The 21,520-nt window shown below is 38.4% G+C and overlaps 1 protein-coding gene across 4 annotated transcripts in view; it reads right to left on the reverse strand.

Annotated features, from left to right (window-relative positions):
• The window catches only part of LOC117426930 (hyccin 2-like), a 72,781-nt gene that overhangs the window by 47,543 nt on the left and 3,718 nt on the right, over positions 1-21,520 (reverse strand). For 3 of the 4 annotated variants that reach the window (XM_059033521.1, XM_034045177.3, XM_034045176.3), the window contains exon 2: positions 13,353-13,430. The gene's annotated coding sequence lies outside the window, so the exon portion shown is untranslated. Of the gene's footprint in view, positions 1-13,352; positions 13,431-17,033; positions 17,279-21,520 lie in introns of all 4 variants that reach the window. The other variant, XM_059033520.1, reaches the window with a different exon arrangement.

Consider the following 21,520-nt stretch of genomic DNA (forward strand, 5'->3'; position numbering starts at 1 on the left):
ATACAGCTTACCATAGCTGCTCTAGACTGAAGTCGCTAGAAGGATCAAGATAATTAAAAGTACTTTTTTTTTTAAACTTGAGGTTAGTGTCTTACATTTTCCCATTGGCTGCACACTGTTTAATGTGTCAAAGGCTGTATCTGTCGTTGCTGCGTGTTTGAAACAAACAATAATACTTGATCGTTTGGGGTACTTGAGGACAAGGGTTGGAAACATCTGTGTTGGTTGCATGTGGACTTCTACAGTGGATTTTTTTAACAACCAAAGCCTTAGCTGTATCAGCATACATGCACAGTAACAGTTAGGCTTTCGGTTGCATTGCAAAGCACTGCTTAGTTATGTTTTATTACAAGACGCTATTATTTACTCATTTATTTCCACATATCAAGCACATATGCTTAGTGTTAAATGTGGAAAAGAGGGAAGCCAGAGTAATGCAATCAAACTAAAAAAGGCAAAAACATACAACTACAGTAACATTTTAAAAAGGTGCTCAGTGCTCTCCAGTAGAAAGAGTTTAGTCATTTCAATGAGTTCTGAGAGCTTGCAGAGAATTCTCATTTATCTAGCATGCCACCATTATCCCAGGACTTTCTGTAGTGTAGACTGCTGGCATATTCAGTTATACTTTCATTCTGAGGAGTAAATCGCCATAGCCTAGATTCAGAGACGCTCAAGGTATTATGCAAAAGAAAGTCCATAGTCGAGATTGTATAAAAATGCAAATCAGACATTCTGTACAGTACGCTGCCTCCACTGCTCTACATCCCCAATCACAGGTAATATTGCTTTAATGTTGAAATTTAAAATCAGTGAAATAACACATGGCCTCTGAAATTTCTGCAAAGCGCTGTATAAAAAACAGTACCATTCACTATTTAATTAATAGGTGCATTTTCTAAAGAAAAAATACTGCTATGACTAGGAGAGGTCAATGACCTGATTTAGTTAATTTGCCTTTAAACAAATTACATGAAATGCATCACTGCTCCCTTTTATTAACATTACATGTACAGCATTGATCTACAGTACAAGGTCCTGACTAAGATAAAGAGCAAATACTCTAGTCTGCATCTCTTCTAGATTGTGTTGATGTGCCTGCTACTTAATTATTAACATCTCGCTGGCCGCGCACACACAGACGGTCTACTGATCTGTTCAACACATCAGTTCAGCACCCTGTAGAGGGCAGAGGTAAAAGCTTCAGTATAATGGACTGCTAGGAATGCACTTCACTGAATATTATTTATATCCCGGTAAATTGTATTTAAATTAGAGTAAATAAGTTCAGTTATCTTATATGGTCAGAAAAAGCATCCTCATTACAGTTAGGATCAATGTCTAGCAAAATCGTAAATGGACACCTGCTAATAACATTTTGAATCTTTAATTACAAGCGTTAATGTTTAATGCTATGGATGAAGAAATATGTTAAATATTATATATGACAGCACTTCCAAATCCAAGATCCAAGTAATTGATTTACATAGCAAAAATCTTTAAAATCTACATATTGCAGGTTGTTGGTCAATAAATTAATAAAGACATATAATAGCAGTCATTGTTCGAGGCCCATAATTACCATTAACCACAGCTGTTTTGTCAAAGCATGTCTTTTGTCATTAAATCAATGAAATTAAATGTCAAAAACAGAAACACGGCTGTGTCACTGCCGACCATGACCAGGGGTTCCTAGGGGGCGGCACACAATTGGCCAAGCGGCGCCCGGGTAGGGAGGGCTTAGGTCGGCAGGGGAATCCACGGTTCACTGCGCACCAGCGACCCCTGTGGCTGATAGGGTGCCTGCGGTTCTGCAGTGGAGCTGTTCAGATCTGTGTTGTCCTCCGGCATTATAGGTCTGGTGACCTCGCTGTGGCTCCGCAGTGCGAAAAAAGACAGATTGGCAGGAACATGTTTTGGAGGACGCGTGTTCCAGCCGCTGTTTCCCCAGTCGCCAGGGGGGTTGCAGTGGTGAACCGGGATACAAATAACAATTGGGCATTCCAAATTGGGGAGAAAACTGGGGTAAAAAAAACAAAAACCCAGAAACACACACTTAAAATCCTGTCATTCAAAATTAAACTCTTATCCAAGTATTGCTTTTCTTTATAAACATTGGCTTGCAAACTCAAGATTCAGGAAGTCCTGTTTTTTTTCTTTTTTGGGACAGCACAGAAAGCAATTTAAAAGAGATCAGCACCTCTAACAGGATTAATGTATCTTCATGCGTCTCTGACGATCCTTGGACAGTCAGATTACTCTACCATAGACTAGGGGAATGCAGTGCGGTTGCAATAATGTGAATCTGAGCAGAGAGAAAAGGAGTTGGGGCCTCCGTTAAAGAGATGAGTGTAAAAAGCCTTTTAAATACAGTACACACACTTAGTCAAAATAGGACTCTGCACTAACTCAATTCAGTTTTAATTCTGAAAAGTACCAATTACTGTATTAGTAACCCTTCTGTGCTGTAATTGGCTTAGAGGAATACAGTAGGGCTCTGCACTCTGGGACTCAGGTGGTTCTCCCTGCAGTTATCCGTTTAGGGGAGCGCAGATATACAAGGTGGATAAAAACTATTCAAGCAGATCAACGAAGCTTGGCAAGAATTCCTAGATTCTCAAGTAACTCGGTTTTAGATGTTTTTTGGAGGAGAGAGATTTGACGGGAATACCCTCTTGCGATCCCCAGTAGAGTATACTGTAGGCTTCTTTACAAAATAAAATTGATTCTATACAGTAGGAAATGGGGTCACTTAAGTTTTAAATAAAAAATAATAAATTGCCATTTAACACTTTTTATAAACATGTTACTGTATATAGAGTACATCCAGTCATATTTGTTATCAATCAGGATTTCCTTACTAAAGAGAAGTTACTGTTTATGAACTCTGTTCACATTTTCTTTTAAATTCTAACTATGTTAGTTGAAAAGACTTTAATATAACCAAGCACTGTTGTAATTATCACTGTGGCACAGCAGGAGGGATTTTCTGTATTCGCTGTGGGATTGAAGGTTGAACTTTCCCTGCCAAAAACAAAGTGGGTGAGACCTGGGAGCTTCCATGTTAGTTCACTGAAGAGGAATTAAATCACATTTAGAAACACATATATAAAAAGTCAGATTCCACATTTAAATCTCCACATTCCCTGTGGTTCACTGCATGCCACTGCACTGAGCTGCTGAGTCTGCTTTGAAGAGCGAGACAGACATCCTTGCAGGTCCCAAGTCTCCATCACATCCGCACTCTAAAAATAGATGCATTAGCTGTGGAGCCGTCCACTTTATATACTTAATTTGAAGTAAAGGTCAGACCGGCCATTGCCCTTTGAGCTGAATTCGCTCACTCAAGGGAAACTAATAGGATAGTATATACAGTGCCATAACAAAGCTGGCCAGACTGTCAGGGATAAAACATTTTACTGTACCATCATAAGAATTGTATGTATTAAAAAACAGTCTGCCTGTCTGTATTACAGCTACATGACAATACAATGTAATATAGAAGCATTCTGGCACCCAGTTTGTGAGTTACACACCCCGTTGGTGAGTTACACACCCCGTTGATTTAGATTTAAAATAATATATTTTTTAAAACACTTGCAATATGTAACACACACTTTTGCTTAAACAGACACTCCCCCCCCCCCCCCCACCTCCTCCAATATGTATTCCGATATATAAATGCTGCACAGATGTTGAACGTCGGTTTCAGCAAATACAAGAAAGATTACGACATTGATGGGTTCTGTATCCAAGCCTGCAAATGAACAGGTGTGATTCTCTGGGCCTTTGCTGGTAATTAATAAATCAATGAATAATGCAGACCTTTGTTTGGATTCTTTTCCTACTGCAGCAGTCAACTTCCCAACGCCCTGAATTACTCAGCTTTGGCAAGTGTCGAGAACTTTCAAGGTTTCTTTCCACTCCACAACTGGAAGTCGCTTAGTGCTCTCTGTATGTGACTGAACAAAGAAAGCATTGATGGGTTTTTTCTTCACACAATGAACACCTTGTTATCGCTGTGTACATACACTCTGCCCTCCTTAAAACAATGAACCCTGAGGTCTAAATTAATCAACTCTTTGTATTCTATATTCTGACACTGCTTTTAGAACTCTTGTAAAACGCCCTCAAAATACCATCTGCTGTCCCAAAGCTACTAGATCAGGGGATGAAAACAACAACATGTGGAAATACAGCTCTCAGACTTTGTATCTGCCTGCATCAGCAGCGGCACAGCTAGAAATGTGCTGCTATGATAATTATCGGACCATGTTAATGAGAGTTACGCATTCTGCCTCATAATGTAACTCTCCATCTCGGAGATCGATGACCATCTAGAAGTCACTTCCATAATGCCAACGGTGTTTTGGCATTGTTTTAAAGAAAAATCTTTAAAACAAAGCCACTTTAAGTTTCAAAGACCAAACAGTGCCTTTTTAAATGAAGTACAGGAAAACCTCTATTATGCAAACCAGCTGGGACCAGGATCCACTCCTAAAATCGATTTGTTTGAATATTCAGGAAAATGTTGAATATGAAATTTCCCATTAAGAAACCTCACAAATATATACCAGTAACCTTTAAATGTATACAATCCAGTACTGTACTGCATAGCAAATAGAGATGGAGGGCTACTGAATAATGAATCACATTCTCCATTCCAGCTCAAGTGGACTAAGGGAGGTTGCTTGACTCCTTACGTCAATTCATTATTTTATTCTTTAGCAATTACAGAAGAGTCTGCATGAAGGAACACAGTTTACAGTAACAATCCCACTGCTTTCCCAATGACTCGCATGTTTTTAATGTTGACAGCGTTCCCTCATGATCAGCATTGAAATAGGCTCAAATGGATTTGCTAATTATAATTTTTTTGGCTATAAAAAAAAAAAATAATAATCGAATACACTTTATCATAATGTATGCATCATTCACGTAAGCAAATGTGAGATCTACAGAGTGATGGCAATACATATCACTGGAATTATTTTGTTACATAACTATTTATTTTATACCACCCAATCGACCCCCCGTAGCAGCACCAGCTCATACAAGGCTGAAAGCAGCTGAGCACACTCTTCCCTACTGAGCAATTACAGAAGGTTTTCAGATCAGGTCCTACTGTACATTGGTTCGCTACATGGCTTAATTTCTTGACAACTGCATTCATACCTGGCTTCAAATAGTGGCTGGATTTCTATTCTTCTAAAAAGAAAAAGAAAAAACAATATGGGGGGTATTTAATTGATCTAAGTGGCGGTGGATTGTTGACGGAGCCCTTCATGTCCCAAGAGCTACAGAATGTACGTCTGAAAGACCAATGCTCCATTCATACCCCACTTTCCCAATAAATACAATCAACCAGTAGTCTTTACTCAAGAGAGCCTTAATTTGAAGAAGCACACTTATCCCTGCCTGTTGTGTTCCCTCAAGGTCATTCAATGATTACAAACTGCAAAGGCCCCATCCTGTCCTTGCCTGCTCTATATCTACTCTGTGTATCACAACAGACAGCCTTTCACTTGCAATGCAGGGCCCTACATGCGTAAGAGAGGCCTGGCTTGCAATTAACAATCGCCATCATAGGATGTGCAGGAGACAAGTCCCCAGGATTGTAACCTGTGATGCACAGCAGAGAATTATTATATATATATATTTTTAAATCAGGAATCCCGGATGGAAGAGCATCAGAGGACAGCGCTAACAACAGTTCTGCCTAAACCTTTTCAGCAAAATAATAGTACAAAAGGCTCAACGCAGTCAATGGAAATTAGATGAGGGAGGTTAATTAAGTGCTGTGTCAATGAACACTTGCCTGCACACCACTGAATACATCAATACCTGCTCCTGTCTGCAAACATGAACACATGGGTTTGCATCCATCTGTCCGTATATACTAGGGGTGCACTGATAATCGATAACCTATTGGCATGGCAAAGATATAAGGAAAAAAATCACAATCGGCTGTCGGCAGTTTGTTATTTTAGCCGATAACGTACGCCGATATTCATGCTTGAATTTCTTCCAGCACAGAATTTAATGTTTGGTTTGGCGCTTACTAATGACTCAAAAACACTGAAACAGTAATTTTCCTTGCAGTACTGTGTAGCGTGTGATCAACCTGCAGTGAATATGTCTCAAAAGAGCGGTGCTTGGATTTAAATAGAAATATCTGAAGACAACAATAGGATAGCCGAGTTGTGTGCAGCAGAACAGACTTGATGCTACATTAAATCCAATGATGAACTGTGAATAGAATAATATTCTGATGCTTTTAAAATAAAAAAATTATTATATATATATATATATATACACACACACACACACACAGAGAATCCTAAATAACATTGTTATTATTACACAGTGTGCTTCATAATGACCTTTTGTCATTTTTGTTGATCTTTTTAATCTGCAATGGTTGCGGGTGTATTCGGCGGCATTTTGAAGCAGAAATTGATCATTGTGGTTTGACTGAATTTTGTAACTGGAAATGTAATATTTTTATGACATCTATTTTTTTGGATAAGTTCCTTTAAGTTTTGCTGCGTTTTTAAGCAGTGTATGCTTAAAATAAAAACAACAAGTTGTTGTAATTGACATTGCATAGGCTACATTTTTCTTTTGTACAGTATAGGTAGGAGTTACAATACGCAATGTTTGACAGCAAGTGGCTATAAAGGTTAGTCACATTATACATTTTTTTCTACAGAAGTGTTTTCTACTAGTACAAATGCAAAATGTTATTTTTGTGCGACTATGTTGTAAAACAAATGTATAAATTGCTGTCAAGCACACAATATAATACTACGTTATTCTTTGTAATCATTTTCTGAAGTAAATGCAACAAGTAAACAATACCATTTCATTTTTGTCATAAATACAACCAGTAAACAATACCTGTTAATTTAACATCTATAATTATAAAAGAGTTTAAATATAGGCCCTATGTCTTGTTCTAGTAGTTTAGAATAGCTTACCTGTATTGTCTATTATTATCAGTATCGGTGAGACCCTAATACAGACATTGTCTAAAGATACAAGATGCTTCGAGTCACCGTTAAGGATACTCTTTCTAAAAAACACCTGATATATGCTGAAGTGGATTAGGAAGGAAACAAACATGTCAGTTTATGACTGCAATGGTTAATCAGTATTGATCACAAATACTGTACATGACGATCTAGATTTCTTGCATTAAATGAATGCAGTAAAATCTACCGTTACATAAGACAGCGACCCTGTGTGCATGCATATCATCACATACGTAATTTGTGGCAGTTGCTGAAGCTGACCACTACTTTGTGCAACTTCTTGGGCAATTGCTCGCAAATAACCACAGCAAGCACACCCAAAAATGAGACTGATTTCACCATCTCATCCTGTTCAAGGGGATTGCAAGGATGGGAGGGGTTCTTTTTCTGTGCATGTTATTTGAAAATATGTTATCACTTTTTGATAAATGACAGTCTCCAGTTTTTATCTCCCACCAACAAAAGACCAATTGAATCCCCAAGCCGTTTAACCCATCAGATGCTTTTTTCCCCCCTTGCCAGCTATATTTCCAAAGAAGCTCAAAATACAGTTAAAACGAAAGTAATCCACAAGTGTTGATATTGCCATGACTTTGGAATGTGTTGCAGGGCCAAGCTTGGAGCACAAACAGCTGGTCTCTCTCCAATAGATAAGGTCTGTTGGTATAGTACTTCAGTACCCCCACCGCCTTTCCGTCAGTTTAACTCTCTCAACACTGCTGAACTGGCAGCAACTGGACCAGGCACACTTGCTGACAGAGCTTGGGAGGATGGTATTTTTCCAACTAGAATACAATTATTGCATTTTGTTAACTGTTGTGTATCAAAATACATTTAGTGACAATTGTGATTAAAATAAATATTACATTATTATGGAATATTCCAAGCAACTGAGGATCCTCACTAAAATTGTTACAATAAAAACCCAAAGTACTGTACAGAAAAAGGTAACAAGAATATACCAACTACAAAGCAAGAAAATTATCACTCACATTTTCCACCTTAAGAAATATACTTTTTCAGAAAGGTGAGAAAGATATTTACCTTCAAGTAGCCTATCATGGATAAGACAGCGGTAAACATCGCAAGCACCTGGTTAATCAGGACAACTGGTTAGCAATGAATACCTGCAATAGCAGCCATGAAAGCCCACAAGAATTAAACTGAAGACTATGCAGCAACTAAACAGCAATATATGGTACGGTACAGATGGCAGCTGACAGCTTGTAAAAAAATAACTTTCAAAACTTCTTTAGCAGCACCATTTTACATGTTACAGAGCAATCTGTACTTACGAAGGGGATCTGCTGTGAAAGCAAGGCAAGAACAATCAAACGCAACAAAGCACAGGGCAATCATATTCACACTGCAGCTGTGAGGGAACAAAAACCAAAGAATCCCTATTCAAACTGAAGGACGCCAATCAATCACATCAAGAGCGGACAAGAGTTTCTGTGGAAATGCTGCCTTCTTCCTATTTGTATTAGGATTACTGGTGCTCATATAAAGAAGTGCAATACACACCACTTTCAGTCCTACTGGCCAGTGAATTCCACCACTTGGAACCTCCACTTGACTTCTCCGGGCGTGTCCCTCATTTCTGTTTCCTTACCTGTGTACCTGATAGCATTTCTAAATGTAACACTATTGAGTGTGTACTAGTTATAGATAAGTAACTACTGTATCAGTGTATTTATTTACTGTCACGGCAACACCATGACAGCTGCAGTTTACTGCAGCGATATCAGTGTATGTACACTTGAGCACATGAGTCAAGTTCCACAAGGCACCAAAGCAATAAAATTCAGGTGGTTTACAGTTTTGTTTTTTTCAAAATGTGATGCAAACAGCCAGGTAACATACCATAATATACACAGAATATCACACAAATACAGTATGTGCTGTATGTTACACAAGGTGCAATGCATTGGGTTATGTATATTGTACTATATGGTGCTTTTACAAGACAAGTGCATTATACAAAAGATGAACCCAAGGCTGCTCCATTATGCATGGTATGCTCCGGATGCGAGTTACATAGGAACAGTGATGGTAATCAAAGATCAAGCTCCATTAGTCGTTTGGAACATGGAATTGTTGCCTATTAAAAAAAAAAAAACAGGAATATGCGACTTTTCATAATCTTTCATTCCACTGGAAATCCCATGTTGTTATTTTACTAATACAGTGCCTATTTATTCAGAGATCATTTTAAAACATGGTAATGATGCAATGCCATTCTTGTGGGCAATTTCAATAGCTGAGCTTTTTCATTGCTGAACCCTTTACATTTCCCATTAGATCGCTAGTGAAGGCATTAGCTCGATCTACTTGACAGAATTCCAACATATACATAGCAAAATAAACACTATGGGGTAGATGTACCAAGATGGGCCAGTCACAGCGCAAACATACCGCAATTTGGTTACGACAACTCGCAAAGTGCACATTTCGTCGTATGTACTAAGAAAAAATATGTTAAATGAAGACAGCCGCAATATACTAATTTAAATATTATTTGCGTCATCTTAGCGAGAGTTGTGCAACCTTTTTTCAAATAAAATAGCGGCAGTTGAGTTGTGGTTTGTTGCAGCAGAGAGTGCCCGAAGGATAACGAAAGATTGTTTTTGTTAAATGTAGTGGCACATGTGTTTAGTCTATTGCTCCTAACACACTGGGAAAACCAGAAATGTAATAGAAATTTGTTTTCAAGGCTTGTAAGTACACCCTGACTTTAGTTAAAATTAGGTACTTGGGTGTTCATCTCAAAAATACATTGAGCACAACTGGCAACACACGAGAAAAAGCGGACTGGGAAATGCCAGCAACAATTGCGACTGTTTAAAACATGCTTTCAAAAGTTCTTAACAAATTGATGCAACTGTAAGTGTCGCCATTGCCCACAGCTTTAGTACATCTCATTACAATAGTGCAAATGAGGGATCAAAACTATCTCCACCCTGTTTTTGCAAATTTCTGCCGTAACGTCCAGAATTACATATTCATTTACGGCTAAAGCGCATATAAGAACTGCGGCTGCAAAGCATTCGTTAATGATACTAACAGCGTTGCGTTTGTTTAGTACATTTCACGCTACACTTCCGACTGGTTTGCATGTGGTTTGCAACGATTGAGACAGACACAACACTTTAGTACATCTATCCCTAAACAAAGGGAAACCCATTCTAAGTGGTGAATACAACAGTCAAGACTGGGTATTAGTAATCCTTGGGCTTTCCTACATCACACACTAGAATTACCCTGCATAGGAAACAGCTAATGCACTTTAAGTAGTACAAGTTTTTTCTTGTCACGCACATATTCCTTGAAAGCTGTTCTAGTTCCACTACCTATTATTCATGCCAATGAACCTGCCTTCTGTTCTTTCCTTCAGCACCATAAGGCAATGCCATGCAAGACTTTACCGCTAGGATGAAATCATTGAAAGCGAATATTCTACTTCCTGCACACAGTGACTGTAGAGCCTCACAGTATATACTGTATGTTTCCTCAGTTTTCTGTACAGGTTGATATGCAGTAAACACAAACACGAGGCTAAATTAAACAAAGGACTGATTTGATCAGTCCAATATCATCGTTTTTCATTATTCATTAAAAATGCTTAGAAGGGGAAAAAATACAGCATGAATTAAGAACTTTAATTTGCTAATGTTTTATAACCTTTTAATTTGATGCTGTACTGCTGAACATGCATGGTGCTAAATATCACATTTTACAACCAACACACTGTAATGTTCCACCTGTTTTGAGAAAGAAAGAAAGAAAGAAAGAAAGGAGAGAGATAGGAGCATCTGGAAATAATGGTCTCAAAAGCTGTGGGTCTATTCTAAATGTAAATGATGAATCACTTGGTACAGTCTAAATACAGAAGCAGTTAATTTGCACAAGGTATAAATCATCAGTGAATGTCATCTGGCCAGGCTGGAGCTATTCAGCATCAGTGTTAATACATTTCCCCTCATTATAAATGCTCATATGCCCAGAGTCCATTCATTAAATCATTTTCAAGACAGGAAAGATAACAAGTTCTCAGTTTGTAGCGATGGTGCGTCTAAGAACAGTGGGCGGTACAAAGGAAGTACAGGCTAGCAGATTTACTTGTGTAGGATGAAGGGAATGCAATTAAATCTCATTGTTTCTTTCCTGATTTCTAAGCCCAATAACCGTATTTCTGGAGACACAAAAGACTGATGCATTCTTAGTTCCGGTTGTCTATTAATGATGCACTAATCCAAAAAAAGCTATTGCACACTGATTTGTAAGCCTTTTTTTCTGGTCATGTAAAATCCTGTTTTGATCTTGTTGGATTAATTTCAGTGGCATTTAGAAATCGAGTTTGGTCAGGATTGTGCTTAAGATAACTCGAATGAAAGCTAATAGAACCACACACTTTAAATGCATATTTACAGGACACTTCCTTCTTTGTATCATATCACTTCCATGGTGAGACACAGGAAGTAAAAAGGTCCTAGTAAGAGCAGTCTTAGGCTTTCAAAAGCTACAGTGTGGATCTAGAAAGAACTACGTAAATATCCTATATTAAAGTTACAAAAAAACATGCAAAGAACAAAAGTGTCTGTAGTAACATCAGGGTCCCAGTGATGATACTGTGCATGCCAATAACAAGTAAGCACAGTAATGATAATGTGAATTACTGAATTGGTAAAGAACAAGAATAGAGGCAAATAAATAGCTTTTTACCAACCAATTTTACAAATCCCTAGTTTTCAGTTGAAACAGATAATCAACTGGACGATCAAAGGATCAATTCATAGAAATGTGTTCAGTGTTCACCACGCAGCTGTAATGAAACAGCCTCTCTATTAAGTCTATGTACTTCGGGGTACAATTTATACCAGTTGTGTTTAAAGGTCAGCACATTGCTTGTATTACAAAACTAGTAAGATGGGTTAGGTGGACAATACAGGGTGTTTTTGTGGTGGTTGTTTTTCAGTAATATTCCTTTTTTTTTTCCAAGAAATTATACATAAATAATGCACATGGAGTATTTGGTATTTGCTTTTAGTCAAAACCGGTTGTATTTGTATGTTAAAAACATCCCCTCATCCAGCAAGATACTAACAAGCTGCAATTACAACCGCAGAGGGTTCTGCAAAGCAGCTAGCAGCTTCTGCAACGGTACTGTAACAATCACTGCTGTTTACATACATGGGGAAATGTTTTCCTCCAACAAAATAAAAGGCAGCCAAGAGTCTGTCAGCCCTACTACTCTTAAAGTGTTACAAAACGCTCCCAAGTAAATGTGGAGAAATGTATTACCCAGTCAATTTATAACCTGTGATATGTGATTAAAAAATGCAGTCTTATGGGTTCCCGAGTGGCGCATCCAGTAAATGCACTCGCGTAGAGTGCAGGATGCGCCCTATAGTCTGGACAGCGACGGTTTGAGTCCAGGCTATTCCTTTGCCGACCGAGGACGGGAGCTCCCAGGGGGCGGCGCACAATTGGCCAAGCGCCGCCCAGGGGGAGGGAGGGCAAGGTCGGCCAGGATGTCATCCACTCACCGCGCACCAGCGACCCCTGTGGTCTGGACGGGCGCCTGCGGGCTTGACTTTAAGCTGCCCAGGGCTGCGCTGCCATCCGACACTGTAGCTCTGGGTGGCTGCATGGTGAGTCTGCAGTGTGTAAAAAAGCGGGCGGCTAACGGCATATGCTTCAGAGGACAGCGTGTGTTCGTCTTCGCCCCTCCCGAGTCAGCGCAGGGGTGGTAGCGGTGAGCGGAGCCAAACAAAATAATTGGACACTACTAAATTGGGGAGAAAATAACAAAAAAATAAATAAATTGGCAACTACTAAATAAAAAAAATAAATATAAAATAAAAAAATGTTGCCTTATGTTTAAAAATAGAACAGGCAACACAGGACATTGCAAAGGTAACATATGGAGTTTCTTGTAAACTTTACAGGGTGTTCTGTATCACTTTAAAGTTCCTTCCTAACAGTCCGTTTTCTGTTCAACTCGGGACTAACAATGTGTTTCCAATCTACATGAAAATGCACTCAGCAGCATGGCTTTACAGAACGGTTTGTTTTTCAGTTTTCAGTACAAAACAAATTCCCAGAAAATCTACAAGCAAGAACATAAAAACAAATAATTGTGATATTCATAAGTGTGTTTCCATGGTAATTGGGACAAACTGTTGTCCAATAAAAAGCAAAGGAGTTGTGGTATATTGAATTGTGTGGTTTCAGAGGTAACAAAAGCAGACAAAGCCTTTATCAAAAAGTAAACATTTTTAAAAGGGTGGCATTTCCCTTTCAGAAAACACTACTCACTTCCAGTTAGCTGTGATGCTTCAGTCTTCCTCCTCGTTCCTGGCAGAGAACTCTTTCTCCTCAAGCCAACCTTTAAAACTACAAAGAAAGAAAAAAAAACAGCGTGATTTACAACAAGTTTAAATATTGACATAAATGACCTTGCATTATTGGAATTAGACTTGTGGAAGCTGAAACATTGGAAAACATGAGAAGTTACTAACATAGGCCAGATGAGTATGTGGGCTGGAAAGTGTGTGGGTGTGTGTCTGTTGTGTGTGTGTGTGTGTGTGTGTGTGTGTGTGTGTTGGGGGGGTTAACTAGTCAGGATCTTGTAAGTGGTTTGAAATCAGACTCGTTCATTTCCATCAGCAGCAGATCGAGATCAAGTTGATTTCAATGGCTCTCCAACTCGCACTGGTGGTGAAAGGTACTGTACAATTTGAAGGACAGGTTTTAAATCTCAAAGACTGCAGAAAAACAACACATAGCTAGAATATTAAAGTACTGGAGGTTGGGAAATGACGACGAGAAAGCTCACATAACCCCAAGATCCCTTCGCAATCTTATGCCCAAAGCAGCTTCCCAACAGCAGAAAAAAATGGTTATATCCATCTTTGCCCGTTTTAAACAAGCACAAATAAGGGTCAATCTGTTTTGTTTCTAGCCATGACAGATGGTGAGGGGGGATATTCTGCAGCAGTATCCCCAACACCACTCTGAGCAGCCAGTACTATGCCAGGCAAGCTAAAACAAGCAGCTGAGCCCATTCTGATATGGACAATAGAGGCTGTGTGCAACAGATTACTAGGAAAATAAAAACACGCCAAAAAATAAATAAATGATTGAATGGGATTCCACAAATCACAGAGTGTCCCAGACCACGGTAACAGTTGGAAAGTTACCTGGAAAAAGTTCCTCCAATGAACAGCCTATACATAACATGTCTGTTTCTGCTGCAAGGTAGTTCCTTTTACTCTCAGCAGTATCCTAAACACACTCATTCAGTCCTGGGAAATGCCTTCAGTGGGGTTTTTGTGACAGTACTTTCACAATATGTTTTGCATTTTGTGGCCCCACAGTTGTATAGTATTATGGTGGAAACTCTCAAGTGTTTTGTATTTTCCACTGTGAGGATTGTGACGGTCATTTTTATAACGTCTTGGTTAAGTTCATTCTAAGATTTTTACGATATATATCCTGGCAAAATATAATTTTACTCTAACTAATTCCAATGAGTCTCAATGCTGGCACAGCACAAACAGAAGACTAAAAAAAGACATTTTTAAATGTTAATGGCTGCTCTTAAATTGTCGAAAAATATGACTTCAAACTGGTGCCAGTATCTGCTTAACAAGCCAATGAAGATTAGTGTGGACAGAAAGATAGGGCATTGTGTATAAAATGTTTAATCTACTGGTTACAACTAGAAAATGACGGGTCTTGCATTGGGGTTTGTCCCTCTTCCAGGAGGAAAGCACTTTGAAGAACTCAACAACAAACCATCAATTTCTACATAAACCAAGCACCTTCAATATAGTTTTAATGTTATACCCTTTGCATCTCATTGATTAAATGGCCAACATCGTGTCCATTATTGGGTGATCATGGACCTGAAATGACATAACAGCTGCTTAGTGAACTACGCATTGCGACTTCCCTCACAGACTGGCACCTGATGAGAGATGGATGTCTGTAGGAACAGAGGCTGAAGCACTCGCGTGTGGCAGCTGGGATGCGAATCACTCTCCCCGTCAGCAGCATTTAACTGTTGGAGCTGTTAAAGGAAATTTCCACCTGGTCAAGGACAGTGGTGACTGAGGAGTTAGGAGCCATTTTACTAGGGATGAAACAGGTACTGTGCAGCGCTATACTGCAGGAATCTGACAAAAATATTACAGATTTCTGTTGACATCATGAGTTCCTGTTCATATTACAAATACGTAAGGCTGCCACCTTTAAAAATGTAGTGTGGAGTAGTGGTTAGGGCTCTGGACTCTTGACCGGAGGGTTGTGGGTTCAATCCCAGGTGGGGGACACTGCTGCTGTACCCTTGAGGAAGGTACTTTACCTAGATTGCTCCAGTAAAAACCCAGTGATAATGTGATATCTGTATAATGTGAAATAATGTATGTGATACGTTGTAACAATTGTAAGTCTCCCTGGATAAGGGTGTCTGCTAAGAAATAAATAATAATAATAATAATAATAATAATAATAATAATAATAATAATTTTAGTTTACTTCTAATAGCCGTTTAGAAAATCCTAAAACTATAGACGAACATAGAGTATAATTTCTCATTTTTATTTTTAGTTTGCATGTTATATTTGCATCTTCCTGCGTTACGGAAGTATTAATGAAAGCAGAAGCAGCAGCTGGCTGTACTTTACCTCAAGCTCTATGCAAATTAGCCATGTGTGTTTTTTTAACTGCTCACTACTCCACCACAGAAGCACCTGTGTGCAAATAACCTTTACTTCTGTGTCTGTTTGTCTTTACTGAAGGAGTGTATTATGTACTTGTTTCTTGTAAATGTGAAGTAGTGTTTTATCTCAATTGGAAGGTAGTTTTCATTTAAACACTGTTGTTCAGTTTACTGCAGGTGGTTTACAAGTTTACAAAACCATCTGAAATGCCGTAGCTGAAATACAACCTGGTTTAAATTTGCTTCAAAGTGATGTGAAGCAAAAGAAGAGAGTTAGATACATTTGTATAAAAGAATAAAACCTGTGTATTACCATTCCCTATATTGGAGGTAACTCTGCGCTACAATTATTAACAAACCTGTTTCTATCTGTAAACAGGCTTACTGTAGCTCCTGCATTTCACAAGGAGCTGTTCTGTGCCAAAATCACCCAACCCCCCTTAAAACAAATACACAGGAATGATGCCCACAATCAGCAGACAATACTCTACACTCATACAATTACACACCAACACCATCGCTTCATTAGAGTCAAGAAAGAGTGAATTAGGCCCAATTAACACCACCCACCTGTTATGCTGTAATGACACAGTGCAACCGAAAACTCCCGTTTGGATTTAATTACAGTAAAGCGAGTACAGACTTTCGTAACTCTTCTTTTTCACAAAAATCAAGATGAATCAAATTCTGCTCATTTTAGATTGTATTTTCTGTCATGATATACTGTACAGAAAAACTTGAAAAGCCTCCGCTACAGTACATATACAGTATCCCCTGTGGGGGTTAATAAGCTTGTTGGGTTTGTTTTTCTATTGAAAGATTAATCCTAATGACAAATACAGTAATTTTCAGCAGAACATTTTTTGGGGGCGGAATGAGAGACAAATACAGTAAGAAGACCATAAGCATTCTAATCACCAGTCTTGTGTGGGCCTGGTGGCTTCTGAACACAGGATGGCCCTCATGGACGTCGTCATGGAAATTCAGATAGCGAATGCAAGATGAGGAAATGTGTGAAATAATTAACTGTACAGTACAACTCTCCATATATACAGAATGTTTAAACAGTGCAGTGCTTGTGCCACAGGGAAAAGCAGCAGCACAAAAATAGCTTGGCCAAAGTGAGCACCATTAAACTATTGAACGTTAATTAAAACAGACGTCGCTGAGCACTCAGACTGAGATCCCTGTGGCCAGAAAAGACCTGTGGCCAAGATAGGCAAATAACCACAATCCATAGCATGTGCGAGCGCCTGTGGTGTCCTTACACTAACCTTCAGTGCTTCTAAACAGAAGGCGTTGTTACTGAAACCGCAAAACACTGCAGGGCTCCTCTGAAAGAAGGTTGAATTACAGTATAATAAAGGCCTGCATTCTGCAGCTCATTGTGGTGTTTGTTCAGTACTGCAGTATCTCAATGGCTTTTAAAAAAGGATGCTTTCTGATTGCAGTCCAAGTCGGATGGATGGTTGGGACCAGCTGGATCAGGGATGGTATTTTGGCTTGAGTCTTGTGTATACTGGTAAACATAAATAAATAAAATAAATATCATCTTACAGTATTTCATCCATGCCAAATCTCCTTCTGAAACAGGAGAATTCATACCAGAAACTGAGCACTCAACTGCAATGCAAACTGAAAGGTAGACTCCAGCTTTCTATATGTAAAAATATGATTTCATTTATGAATTCACTGTTTTTTTTAAGCACCAAAAATATATTGTCAATTTAGTCTCTATTACCATTTCAGAACAGGAAAAGTTAAATGTTATAGGAATCACATTGGTGCCAACAGGAGTGGTTCTTTTGTACAGTACAGTGCAATAAAACAGAGCTAATACAAGTACTGCAGCTGGGTGTTCCTGACTCGTGTGTCCAGCAACAGCAACCTTTATACTTAATAACTCATCTAGTCAAAAATAGAATCGGCACGGACAATACAAAGTGCATCCTGTATAGGACAGAGGATAAGCGGGCTTCGTGTTTTCACAGCTGTGTTTAGTTGCAAAAAAGATTATTCCCATACATACTGCCAAGCAGTTTGTAATCTACAATGTGGCATCCCATCCTTTGGCTATCTGCTACACAGTCAAAAGAAATGGAGGATAACTTTAATCAGTATACCCTCAATAGACAAGCGACAGACACAACACCAACAGATACAATACACAGTTTAAAAAGACATGGCAATGGCAACTTCATTTACAAACCACAACGATAACTATATTGAAAATATATATACAGACGTGCTCAAATTTGTTGGTACCCCTCCACAAAAAACGAAGAATGCACAATTTTCTCTGAAATAACTTGAAACTGACAAAAGTAATTGGCATCCACCATTGTTTATTCCATATTTAATAGAAATCAGACTTTGCTTTTGATTTTTTATTCAACATAATATTGTAAATAAGAAAACAAATGAAAATGGCATGGACAAAAATGATGGGACCGCTAACCTAATATTTTGTTGCACAACCTTTAGAGGCAATCACTGCAATCAAATGTTTTCTGTAGCTCTCAATGAGACTTCAAGTTTCAGCTCTTTCCATAGATGTTCGATAGGATTCAGATCAGGACTCATAGAAGGCCACTTCAGAATAGTCCAATGTTTTGTTCTTATCCATTCTTGGGTGCTTTTAGCTGTATGTTTTGGGTCATTATCCTGTTGGAGGACCCATGACCTGCGACTGAGACAGAGCTTTCTGACACTGGGCAATACGTTTCGCTCCAGAATGCCTTGATGGTCTTGAGATTTCATTGTGCCCTGCACAGATTCAAGGCACCCTGTGCCAGGCGCAGCAAAGCAGCCCCAAAACATAACCGAGCCTCCTCCATGTTTCACTGTAGGTATGGTGTTCTTTTCTTTGAAAGCTTCATTTTTTCGTCTGTGAACATAGAGCTGATGTGACTTGCCAAAAAGCTCCAGTTTTGACTCATCTGTCCAAAGGACATTCTCCCAGAAGGATTGTGGCTTGTCAATATGCATTTTAGCAAATTCCAGTCAGGCTTTTTTATGTTTTTCTTTCAAAACTGGAGTCCTCCTGGGTCTTCTTCCATGGAGCCCACTTTCGCTCAAAAAGCGATGGATGGTGCGATCAGAAACTGACGTACCTTCACCTTGGAGTTCAGCTTGTATCTCTTTGGCAGTTATCCTTGGTTCTTTTTCTACCATTCGCACTATCCTTCTGTTCAATCTGGGGTCGATTTTCCTCTTGCGGCCGCGCCTAGGGAGGTTGGCTACAGTTCCATGGACCTTAAACTTCTTAATAATATTTGCAACTGTTGTCACAGGAACATCAAGCTGCTTGGAGATGGTCTTGTAGCCTTTACCTTTACCATGCTTGTCTATTATTTTCTTTCTGATCTCCTCAAACAACTCTCTCCTTTGCTTTCTCTGGTCCATGTTCAGTGTGGTGCACTCAATGATACCAAACAGCACAGTGACTACTTTTCTCCATTTAAATAGGCTGAATGACTGATTACAAGATTGGAGACATGTGTGATACTAATTAAAGAAACTAATTAGTTTGAAATATCACTATAATCCAATTATTTATTATCTTTTCTAAGGGGTACCAACAAATGTGTCCAGGCCATTTTAGAATATCTTTGTAGAATAAGCAATAATTCATCTCTTTTCACAGCTTCTTTGCTTTATTCTATGACATACCAAAGGCATGCAAGTATACATGATAAAATAGCTTTTAATTTCATCACTTTTCAGGAGGAATGAAGCATTATTTCAATGAGCAACAAATTTGAGCACGTCTGTATGTATATATATATATATATATATATATATATATATATATATATATATATATATATATATACACACACACCCCCAAAAAGCTTTTCATAATCATACAGTAGCCCCTCGCTAAACCGGACATGTTTGTCTAACATAAGGAGGTGTCGGGTTTCAAAACAATACAATAAAATCGCACACACATACATTTACAGTTCCCAATGTATTTTAAATATAAATCATTGCACTGAAATAACACTAATGGGTATGCTGCACATTACATTATGTAAAAATATATTTTTTAAAAAAGTAACTGGACACTACATCTACAATGGTGACATGAGTTTTAAGTCTTGTTCTGTGAAGTCTCCACAACTTTCTACTTCTCCCTACTTGCAGTAATTTTGTATCTCCCCTTTCAATTCCACAGTACCTTTCCCTTAACTTTACAAATCAGTTCTTTATTTGTTTATGTTCCAAACACTTCATGGGTCATTCCATACTAACTCAAGCAGAAAAGGGGCATTTTGTTGCCCGACCATCTCAGATTCACCTGGGGGTTTTCGGACAGTTCAGAAATGCCAATTTATTTTATTTTTATTTATTTATTTATTTTTTAATTTCTCCTTCAAGCTGTGACCTGACAAAGGTCAACCTAAAGTGAAAACTCAGCCTGGGCTCAACTTAGACGCTACCATCATGTGCAGCACCTCGTTTGACTCATAATGAGTAGGGCTTTCGAGAAAAAAAAATACCAGGAGCACCCAACTCACTTTTGGTAAGTTGTCAGACGAGGGGTATGTGACAAGTTTTATTCGAACTTCAGTTGAACCCTTTACCCTGTAGGGGATGCAGGTACTAAAATGTTAGTATTGCTGTAAGAACCTTATATAACCTAAACTTGGTAGAAATACCAAAAACTAATTTCAGGAGGGGGTTAATGACCTGTGGGGGGGCATGAAACCAAAAGTGTTTCAAATTTGGAAGAGTGGTCCCTGAGGTTCTTAAAAGCATTGTTACCAAACACACCACAGTTTAGAGGCATACAATACAGAAGGCCACTTCCTCAATCTACACTTCAAATCTACAGCTGCCCCTTTTAAAAAATCTAGTCGAGAAAGGTACAAGTTAGGACATGCTTTAAAAAAAAATAGGTCTTTTTAATTTCATTGTGTTCTCCTCTAAAACACATTAAGAAACGGGAAGTCCCATGGTAGGACCAGTTAGATGTGACACAATCGTCACCTATAAATAATATATCTATTAATATCAAAATTCATATTATCAGCAAGTCATGTGTTTTATTAAGTGAAGTATACACTGTACTCCACCCACAGGAAACTGCATTTGCACATTGTGTATGAGAAATCTGCATTCCTCTAATGACAACAAACTCAAAGAATCTCAAATCCTAACATTGATACACTAGAACTGTGAAAGTAATGGCAACACGCATGTCAGCGCAACAACTTTTTTTTTTTTTTTTTTACTTCAGTAATCGTTTTAGATTGTAGAGAGAATTAATTCAAGGAGAGAAAAAAGCAAAGAAACTACAGCAAGCAAAAGAACCACCCACCCAATCCCCAGAATAACTGTGCACCTCTCTTATATTACTGCTGTATATATTTTTAGCCATACAATTTAGTAAGGATGCATTTTCTTAATTGCAGCACTGAGGGAATATCAAATTAGCCAGACAAGCAATTTTAAATCAAAACTGTGAAATAAATAATTTGAGAGTGTTTAAGAGAACTTGGATGTATATTACTACTAATTATTTTAGTTAAGGTTTTGTAAAAATGAACATTATTTTTATTTCTCTCTTTTTTAAAAAAAAATAGTTAATTATAGACTGGAGGAAACACTTTGAAAATATGTCCTTTTGTCTACAAGAAGGGTCCCATCGTCATGGCAATATTATTATTATTTATTTATTTAGCACTCACCTTTATCCAAGGCGACTTACAGAGACTAGGGTGTATGAACTATGCATCAGCTGCAGAGTCACTTA

Source organism: Acipenser ruthenus, chromosome 11, assembly GCF_902713425.1.
Source record: "Acipenser ruthenus chromosome 11, fAciRut3.2 maternal haplotype, whole genome shotgun sequence".
NCBI classification, from domain to species: Eukaryota; Metazoa; Chordata; class Actinopteri; order Acipenseriformes; family Acipenseridae; genus Acipenser; species Acipenser ruthenus.